The sequence below is a fragment of the Nicotiana tomentosiformis genome, chromosome 9 (assembly GCF_000390325.3).
Source record: "Nicotiana tomentosiformis chromosome 9, ASM39032v3, whole genome shotgun sequence".
NCBI classification, from domain to species: Eukaryota; Viridiplantae; Streptophyta; class Magnoliopsida; order Solanales; family Solanaceae; genus Nicotiana; species Nicotiana tomentosiformis.
Window position 1 is genome coordinate 81,298,253 of NC_090820.1, and position 9,511 is coordinate 81,307,763.

Sequence of the window (9,511 nt, forward strand, 5' to 3'; positions counted from 1 at the left end):
CCGGGTAGAAGTACTCTTCGCTCAGGTTGCTTTTCGTAGCTTAACCCAGGTAGAACCTTTTTCGCCTAGGGGGATCCAGTTCATAGTTCCGGGTAGAAGTACTCTTCGCTCAGGATATTTTACGTAGCTTAACTCAGGTAGAACTTTTTCGCCTGGGGGATCCAGCTCATATTTCCAGGTAGAAGTACTCTTCGCCCAGGTTTGCTTAATTTGGTTTAATCCGGGTAGAAGTACTTTTTGTCCAGTCTTGTTTTTTATAGTTTAACCCAGGTAGAACTTTTTCGCCAAAGGGATTCAACATTCTTTTTTCCAGTATTATAGGGCGTCAACCCTTAGTTACATTTCCTTTTCAGTAATACAGGGTACCAACCTCTGGTTATATTTTCTTTTTAGTAATACAGGGCGTCAACCCTTGGTTACATTTCCTTTTCAGTAATACAGGGCAGCACCAACCCCTGGTTACATTTCATTCTCAGTAATACAGGGCACCAACCCCTAATTATATTTCCTTACTAGTATAGGCTACACCAATCCCTAGCTATGTTATCCAACATAGGACACTTCATTCCCTAGTTGATTTGAGCTTAAATGCATGGTACACCTCTCCCTGATATCATTGCCAATATAGGGTATCCCATTACCTTGCCATATTTTCCCAACATAAGGTACACCGGTACTTAGTTGAGACATTCTTTTGGGATCATGACCTTTTCAGGATACACCATTCCTATTTTTTTTATTGCTTTCAATAAACAAGTAGTTTAGAATTTTGTTACAATTACTCACAAAATTTTCCTAGTGAAAACTGGGCAGAAAAATTTTGTTCGTTTGTTTGTTGTGATATTTGAGCAGGTTTTACCTCGAGGCACAGTGTTCGAGATAAACAAAAGAAAAAGTCTCAATCCAAAATAAAGAAAAGAAAAGGAAAAGAAAGTGAATCCAAATGCAGAAGCAGATGGGAAGGATACGAACTATTCAAGACATGACTGAAGTTACGAGCTTCACATTTCCCGTTTTGCTCAGAAGAAATCGTAGAAGAATGAACTAGCACTTACAACTAGCAAGCATCAAGGTTCAGATCAGAGTTTGCATGAACAACCAGTCAAGATTCAGGATCAAGCTTCAAAAGACTTATAGATAGGAATCTTGTAACTCATAGTTGATAAGCTTGTTTAGTTTCTTTCAATTTTGATGTAATAGCAAGACCACAGACCGGAGCCTCGACGGAACCTCACTCAACTCTCCAACTCATCATTCCATCACTTTCCTTGAACTACACGCGTCCTGATTCCCTTATAACCCGGGGATATGTAGGCTGTCCAAAACCAAAACTCGGTTGCACCCTTTTCTTTTATTTTTCTTCCTCGTTTGAGTAACGATATGGTCAAAATTTAGTCACACGGCTCACTTTATCTTTCCCTGAAAACTTTTAATATTTTCAAGCAAAGAGGGGCATGCTGTGAGCACCTAATTTTTTACCGTGCTTGAATATTTTTCGCTTCCATCTTCTCAGGCGTGTCCTCACTCCACTTTCATTTGTCCCCCATGCTTCTCCCCCATGCTTGCCTACCCCACACTTTACTCCCTACTTCACTCTCCATTATTTTCCACTCCTTGTCCCCCATGCTTGTCTCCTATCACAAACTCCATACCCCATTTTTAGCTATAAGACATACTTCAACACCACCCAATAGACAGATATACACGAAAAGAGAACGGAGGGGACGAAAACAGAATCGGGAAAGGGTTCGATACCAAAAAAGCACAGCATACTTCTTCATTCAAAAACCAGCCTTCAACCACCCAAATAACCCCTTTCTCTTCGTTAAAATTCAGCTGAAAGCAGCCACAACTCCTCCCATTTTCCTCCACTAAACAACTCCATCAAAATCCAGTTAATCTTCCGTCATTTACAACCATAAACACCCAAAAAACCAGCTCCTTTTACCTCGGAAAACTCAAAACAACAGTCCCAAATTCCAACCCAAACAACCCTCCCCCCTAAAATAGTTCCAAAAATGCCACAAAGTCCCGGTTTCGTTTCCTCATGTTGTACGGGGTCCAGTCGAGCTCCAATTGTTAGTTCCGTTTGAAGTTGCCGGCAAATATTTCGGTTAAGATTGACAAGCTGTTGTAGTTCGAGTTGAGATCTATCTATACAAAGGTCCTTTTTCTCTTTATTTTACTGTTTTAATTGATACTTTACTTTGATTGATCTAGCTAAAAGCTTTCAACTGTTTCGTTGGTTAAATCTCCCAAAATGAATGTTGGATGTTTGTTTTGTTTGAAAAATCTTGAGAAGAAGAAATATGATTCTCACCTTATTCTTCATTAATACATAAAGTTTGATATTCTGTCTGTGCATTTTAAGACTTAAGTGAGCGAAAGTTTCTTTCCTGATAAGTATGTCACTGATTCCAATCTAATTTTTTGTATGTATGCTTGTATCATCTCTATCTGTTTCTTTTTAATCAAAATGCTCTTGTTGTTCTTGTTGTGTCATTTTATTTGGGTGGATGTTTGAACACTCTTACAATATTAATTTAGGATCCTAATTCATGATTTTCATGGAGGTACTTTTAGAAGAATCACGTGAGGGAGGAAACTTTAGAAAGCTGCTAGAATAACAACTGGGCCGTGAGTTTTTGATAATTGAGAAATTGATTCTAAGCAAAAAATAAATAAATCCTGCTAGGCCCACTTTCATGTTAATAGGCCGCTGGCCCAATTCAATAAGAGCTATAGTTGGCTCATTTCTTTATGAACACATTTAGCTGGCCTACTTCACTTGATACATAAATGTCAATCACCTTCACATATTGGCCTATTAGCTTGATGATTAAGTCTTGTCACTTCTCCACAACCCATTCCATAATTTGTGAGCTTACAATAATCTCAAAGTTTTAGGAAGAACAATTCATTAACGTCAATAGTATACTTTAGGCACGTTCGTAATAAATAAATTATCGTTATTATGTATACATCCGCGTGACATAATTACGATTCCAAAAAGATTAAAAGCAAGGTATGCATTCACGTAACTTTGACAAAACAATCTTAATAATTAATAAAGTATTATTAGTTGTGTACACGTACTCGTGACCTGATTTTGGCACAATAAATAAAATGAATTCACACACGCGATTTATTTTAAAGATAATTTTATATTTATTAATAAAAGCGGACATAGATAAAACATGAAAACCAATAAATCACAGTTTGTCCAAAATTAATTCAAGCCAATTTTAGTCAATAAAGCGACCGTGCTAGAACCACGGGACTCGGGGAATGCCTTACACCTTCTCCCCGGTCAACAGAATTCCTTACCCGGACTTTGTTTTGCAGACCAATAATTAAAAAAGTCAAATCTTCCTTTGACTAGGGATTCAAACAAAAGGTGACTTGGAACACCCAAAAAATCAATTCCAAGTGGCGACTCTGTAAATAAAATAATCCTTATTCAAGTTTGTCACTTTAATTGAAAAAACTCTTTAACCCAATCCATATAAAAATAAATATCTTTTGGGGGCATAAAAGGGGTGTGACAACAAGCCGTCTACATGCTTTAGAATCGGGCTTGGTCAAATACATAAAAATTGAAGAGTTAAAAGAAGATGAGCATGAAATGAATTTTATTTACTTTAGTTTAATTTTATTTCTACTTTTTTTTACTCGTTAGAAGCATGTTTGGGCCGTCAATACCCGGGTAGGCAAATTCTAGGTCTTGTCTTTTATTTCATTCGAGGTGAGAGGTTATTCATTTTAGTTTTTATTCAGGGAAATGCCCCGTAGATTTTGTATATATTTTTATCCGGGGAATACCCCATAGTGAATGTAATTGGGGGCCGTGACGGACATCGTGGAGTGAGTATAGTATAGACTTTTAATATTTTCCTCTTATTTTATTTTCTTTTCTTTTATTTAGGTGAGAACAACCTCGAGCATCTTGTGTGTTTATTTGCTTTTGAGTGTTTTTGTCTCAATTAAAGTATCTTTAAAGCCAATTAGATCAAGTACGCAACCGTAACTTTCACCGGATTCGGAGAATGCCTAACACCTTCTCCCCGAGTCAAATGAACCCCCTTACCTAAAATCTCTAAAGTAAACCGGTTTAGAGTCAAATATATTTTTAAGGGTAAATTACTTTTTAAATGGTGACTTGACACACCGAATTATATGTCAAGTGACGACTATGAAAAATCCCTTTTAAACAATAACTTTGTCACTTTCTAAATGAAATCCCTTTTGAGCTTTACAAATACATACCTATTTTTTAAAGAGGGTTAAGATATAAAAAAAAAAGGGGGTGACAAGTACTTTTATGTAATGTACATAGTTAGTAGAATTATAGACAGCAGATTTATAGAATCATCTTTTTTTGTTTCTATAGTTAGGGGTCTATATACTTGTTACTTCTTGCAATAATACACAAGGAGATTGCTCCATTTTCTCTATATCTTACCCCATTTAAATTTTATTTTAGTTTCAACTTGCCGACTAGACTCGTCTCAATCTATGTCTATATAACTATATTCTATTAATCCTCTCCTACAATTTTCTTTTATCATGCGAGACAAATTACCGATAAAATGTTTTCAACTTTTCAACATGGTTGTGGTTTTTATATCAAAGTAAATTTATGTATACTAGCTAAGAAAAGTAAACAGTAAATTCAACCTGTTATGTGTGTAAAAATCTGTTGATATCACATTTTTGTTAGAAATGACGCTAGATATTGGACCCGTTCTAAACCACTATTTATATTTTGACTTCATTAAGAAAAATTTTGAGTAAAATAGCTCTGCGTTAGAATTTTAAGACACGCTAACCAGAATTTTAAAGCACCAAAAATTCTAGCGATCACAAAAATTTTCAACGCTAAAATTTTTGAACCACCATAAATTCTAATGATCGTCAGAATTTTCAGCTAGAATGCTGAAAAATTCTGGTGATCTATCAGGATTTAGGGCAATATTCTAATTATCATCATAATTGCTGAAATTCTGCCTAATGTATTTTAAAATTCTGGAACCGGGGGAAAATCATGCCCGGTGTGTTTTTAAAATTCTAACATGGGGCTTTTTTCTCAAAGCTTCTATTATAGGATCAAAAAATCAATAGTGGCACAAAAATATTATTCTCTCTGTTTCAAAAAGATTGTCTTAATTTGACTAAGAAGAGAAGATTTTTAAGATATGTGGTTTTAAATAAGTCATAACATTTATATGACTATAAAACTTTTAACTTGGTGATCTGAAACATGTCATATCAATTGTGTTGTTATAAATGTTTCTTATTAAAAAAAGATGTCAGTATTTTTTGAAACGGACTAATAAGGAAATTGTGTAAGAGAGGGAGTATATTGTTGTCATTCTCCCATATTTTGTCACACGGCTGGAACATTTATACGTAGCATATACCAACAAATAGTCAGTGCAAGGTCAATTTTAAGGGACCCAAAGGAAGCTGCTATGCAATTTCCTCTTCGTCCATACTTCACGTATAGTCTCTCCTTTAACAATTTCTTAGAAAATTCCAATGCTCACTTTCCTAGGACATCACACTACTCAACGTCATCTCTTCCCCTTTTTCCTTTTCCTTTTAGCGAAATAACCAAGCATTTTACTCACCAACAGATCGTAAAAATGAAGACCCTAAGGAAAGTCAATTTCAACGCCTCAAGGATTATAATGCAAGAACTGTTATATAACAAAATCATAGTATGTTGTATGGATTATTATGTAGATAAACATGTTGAGGTTGTTATGCAAAGATTACTTACTTTAAGGACTCTATATATATTTCTTTTATTACTCTTATTTATGTTTTACTAATACATATATTATTATTCATTATTCTACCCATGCCAGCACAAGATAATACACAGATTTCTGCATATTTTGCAGGTATTACTAGCAACGTACATGTAGTTTAATGAGGCTAATATTGTATAAGTTATGTGGCAACTATTTTTTTCTTGTATAACTAACTAAATATTATATTGTACTATAATTTATCCAAAAAATTTATACTGGAATTACATCTTTTAAAATAGTAAAGCAAACGACCCCTCAAAGTTTTGAAATCTAATTGGAACTTCCATAGTACTTTACGCAAGTGTCTTTTCAACTTTAGTGGCGCAGTTGGCGTTCCGGTTCTATATAAAGTGTCACACTTAGTAAATAAGCAGAAACATTATTACTTCTAGTTTGATTCGAAAATCCACATTGTAATTTAATTAACCTTTCAATATCAATATTTTATCCATGGATTCTATCAGAATACCAAAATCTTTTGGCTGCTCCTCACACAAAATCCTTAGTGTAAGATTACCTAGGCTTAGATCAAAGTCGTCAAGTTCAAGCCAGAGCTCCCCAACAACTCCGAAATCACCAAATATTTCACGACGAAACTCATCAAGAGAAGACGAGTTTAGAGAAGTGTTCCGTCATTTCGATACTGATAACGATGGTAATGTTAGATAATTATTAAATATTTTCAAAAAATGAATTTTATTAAATACATTCAAGTTCTTTAGATTTTCAATGTTGCACTTCATTAATCTTGAAAATGTTTATTTTAGATTCATTCTTGATATTTTAAAAATATTTCTCGGCTTAGACAAACACATTTTGACATCCGAAATTCATTAATACTTGACCAATAAATAGGGACTGGTTTCTTTAGGAATAGTAGCAATTTTCGATTGAAAAATATGTTAAAAGAGACATTGATCAGAAGGTGAAATTGTTAATTCAAGAATATAAGAACAACCTTCTTGAATACTACCTTTTGTGGCTAATAAGTTGAATCCCCAAGATAGTACTGTCATTATATATTCTTCCGATACTTCCAAATTATCTTCAAGAAGCTAGTTTTTCCTAGCTCTAAGACTATCAAGTTATATATTGATTTTCTTACAATATTATTATCAATGTTCCAACGATTTTAATTTAAGATATTTCAGTTCAAATAGTTTGACGATTTTATAATGTTGGTTCGGAACAGGTAAAATATCAGCTTTCGAGCTACGAGCATATTTTGGATCCGTAGGGGAACATATGTCGCATGAAGATGCTCAAGAAATCATAGACGAACTCGACACGGATGGTGACAGTTTCATAGATTTTGAAGATTTTAAGAAAATGGTGGTACAAAAAGAAGGAACAGGTGATGATGAATCCTTAAAGGCAGCATTTGAGATGTATGAAGTTGAAAAAGGTTGTGGTCGGATTACACCTAAAAGTTTGCAGAGAGTTTTGAGTCGTTTAGGGGATCCAAAGTCTTATGATGAATGTGTCACTATGATACAATTCTATGACACTGATGGTAACGGAGAACTTGATTATCATGAATTTCGCCTAATGATGACGGCTTAATTAAATAAATTTTTTGTAAAAATCAAAACAAAAAATTAAATAAGGTCACTAATAATTTAGTGAACTGAGATGACAAACAAGAATAGAACTGGAAGTGCCCCTTCTTTCAAAGAGAGGAGGACGGGTTACTCATATTTCATTTGATGGTTGAAAGGTATACAATGAGAATTTTAAAGATTCCCCCGCGGAAAAATCTCAGGCAGCCTGAGGTTAATTCTTGTCTGCATCTCTGTAATTGCTCTTTTGCATGTTTTTGGTCTTGTATTATTTTTTGTTTTCAAATTATTAATTTCTGTATATGGATGAATTGGAAGTATGGCATATAGCTTCTTGTTTGATGTATTAATGGAAGCTAAGAACATCATTAATTGACAAGTGAAGCACCTCCACGCACGACTGTTAGGTCTTGGGTTCGAGTCACGTCGAAGGGGATGTGTGAAAATACTACAGATCCTCCTAATTTGGGAGGGGTTTGAAAAAAAAACATCCTTCATTTCTATTTATAAGACCATGAAAGCAAGGTTGTTTGGCTGGAAATTAGGTGATATATGTTGCTTAAATTATATACTATGGGAAACCGTGAAGCACTACGGGAGCTTGATCTTAAGTGGAAGCTGGTTGATCAATAAAAATTAAGCAAATTAAATAAAAATATATTCTTTCTAACTTTATATTAAATGAGATATCGATAGTCACTGAATTCAACACATATAATATCAGATGAGGTAAATTATCCAATAATCTCCCTTTCAATAATCTCTAGACATTGTTGTTGATGTTTGTATTGTTGAGTCTAAATGTCAAGTTTTCACGAATTAATTACGAGATGGAATATCATCATGTCATTTTATATATATAATTACTGCGGCACATTTAAGTAAGTGGAATTAAGCTGGTTGATCAATATCGGTGAAGAAACTATTCCCAGATTTAATCTGAACAACTCTAATTTTTTGTGTCCAATATAGTGAGTAAACAAAGTAGTAGTTTTACCAAGGAGGATCGACTGAACGATAAATTTGGCTGGCCTTCTCATCTTGAATACAAGAAAGTGTTTGCTAAGAATGATATAGTAAACGAATATGCAGGGACATTGGGGTATATATAATATACATTTGCTATGTGCAAGAGAGACAAAAGTGAAAAGTCCAACTAACCATAAATAGAAAAATAGGTGCAAATGGGGCGAATGAGAGAGAGAGGCGTATAGATTTTTTTTTTTTTTTTGGGAACTTTACGTAACTATCACAGTTTAAAAAAAATATAACAAATTCTTAGCATGAAAATCAATATTACAGTTGTGGCAAGAAAATATTTATATTTGTAGTACACAATTCCATTAAAATAGGAATATTAATGTAACGACTCGATCGGTCATTTCGAGAGTTATAGCCCCGTTTCCCCCCATTTCTACTTCTTCTGTGTTCTTCAGTTATAATTATGATATGTCGGGTTAGTTGGTTTGGGTTCGGAGTGGTTTCGGAGTGAATTGAGATATTTAGTATCTTTATTAGAAGCTTAAGTTGAAAAAGTCAATTGGATGTTGACTTATATGTAAACAATCTCGAATTTGAATTTTGATGATTCTGTTAGCTCCGTTAGGGGATTTTGGACTTAGGAGCATGTTCGGAATGTGATTTGGAGGTCCGTAGTGGAATTAAGCTTGAATTGGCGAAAGTTGGAAATTTGGCGATTTTGGTCGGCAGTGAAAATTTTGATATCGGGGTCGGAATGGATTTCCGGAAATTGGAGTAGGTTCGTGGTGTCATTTGTGACGTGTGTGTAAAATTTGAGGTCATTCGGACGTGGTTTGGTAAGTTTCGACATCGGTTGTGGAATTCGAAAGTTTAGAAGTTCTTAGGCTTGAATCCGAGGGTAATTTGGTGTTTTGATGTTGTTTTGAGTGATTCGAAGGTTCGACTAAGTTCGAGTGAGGTTATAGGACTTGTTGGCATGTTTGGTTGAGGTCCCGAGGGTCTCGAGTGTGTTTCGGATTGTTAACGGATCAAGTTTGAAGTTTGAAGAATTGCTAAAGTTGGTCTGTTGCTGGTGTAATTGCACCTACGAGGGTATCGCCGCAGGTGCGGTGGGATTGACGCAGGTGCGGAAGTGTGTTGGATTGGGAAAAACCG

General features: G+C 34.8%; 1 non-coding gene across 1 annotated transcript; it reads left to right on the forward strand.

Annotated features, from left to right (window-relative positions):
* Positions 1 to 6,188: 6,188 nt before the first annotated feature.
* On the forward strand, positions 6,189 to 7,702 carry LOC104108708 (uncharacterized). The gene is made up of 2 exons (XR_011410950.1): positions 6,189 to 6,471; positions 7,009 to 7,702. It is a non-coding gene; the product is annotated as an uncharacterized protein (transcript).
* The last annotated feature ends 1,809 nt before the right edge of the window (positions 7,703 to 9,511 follow it).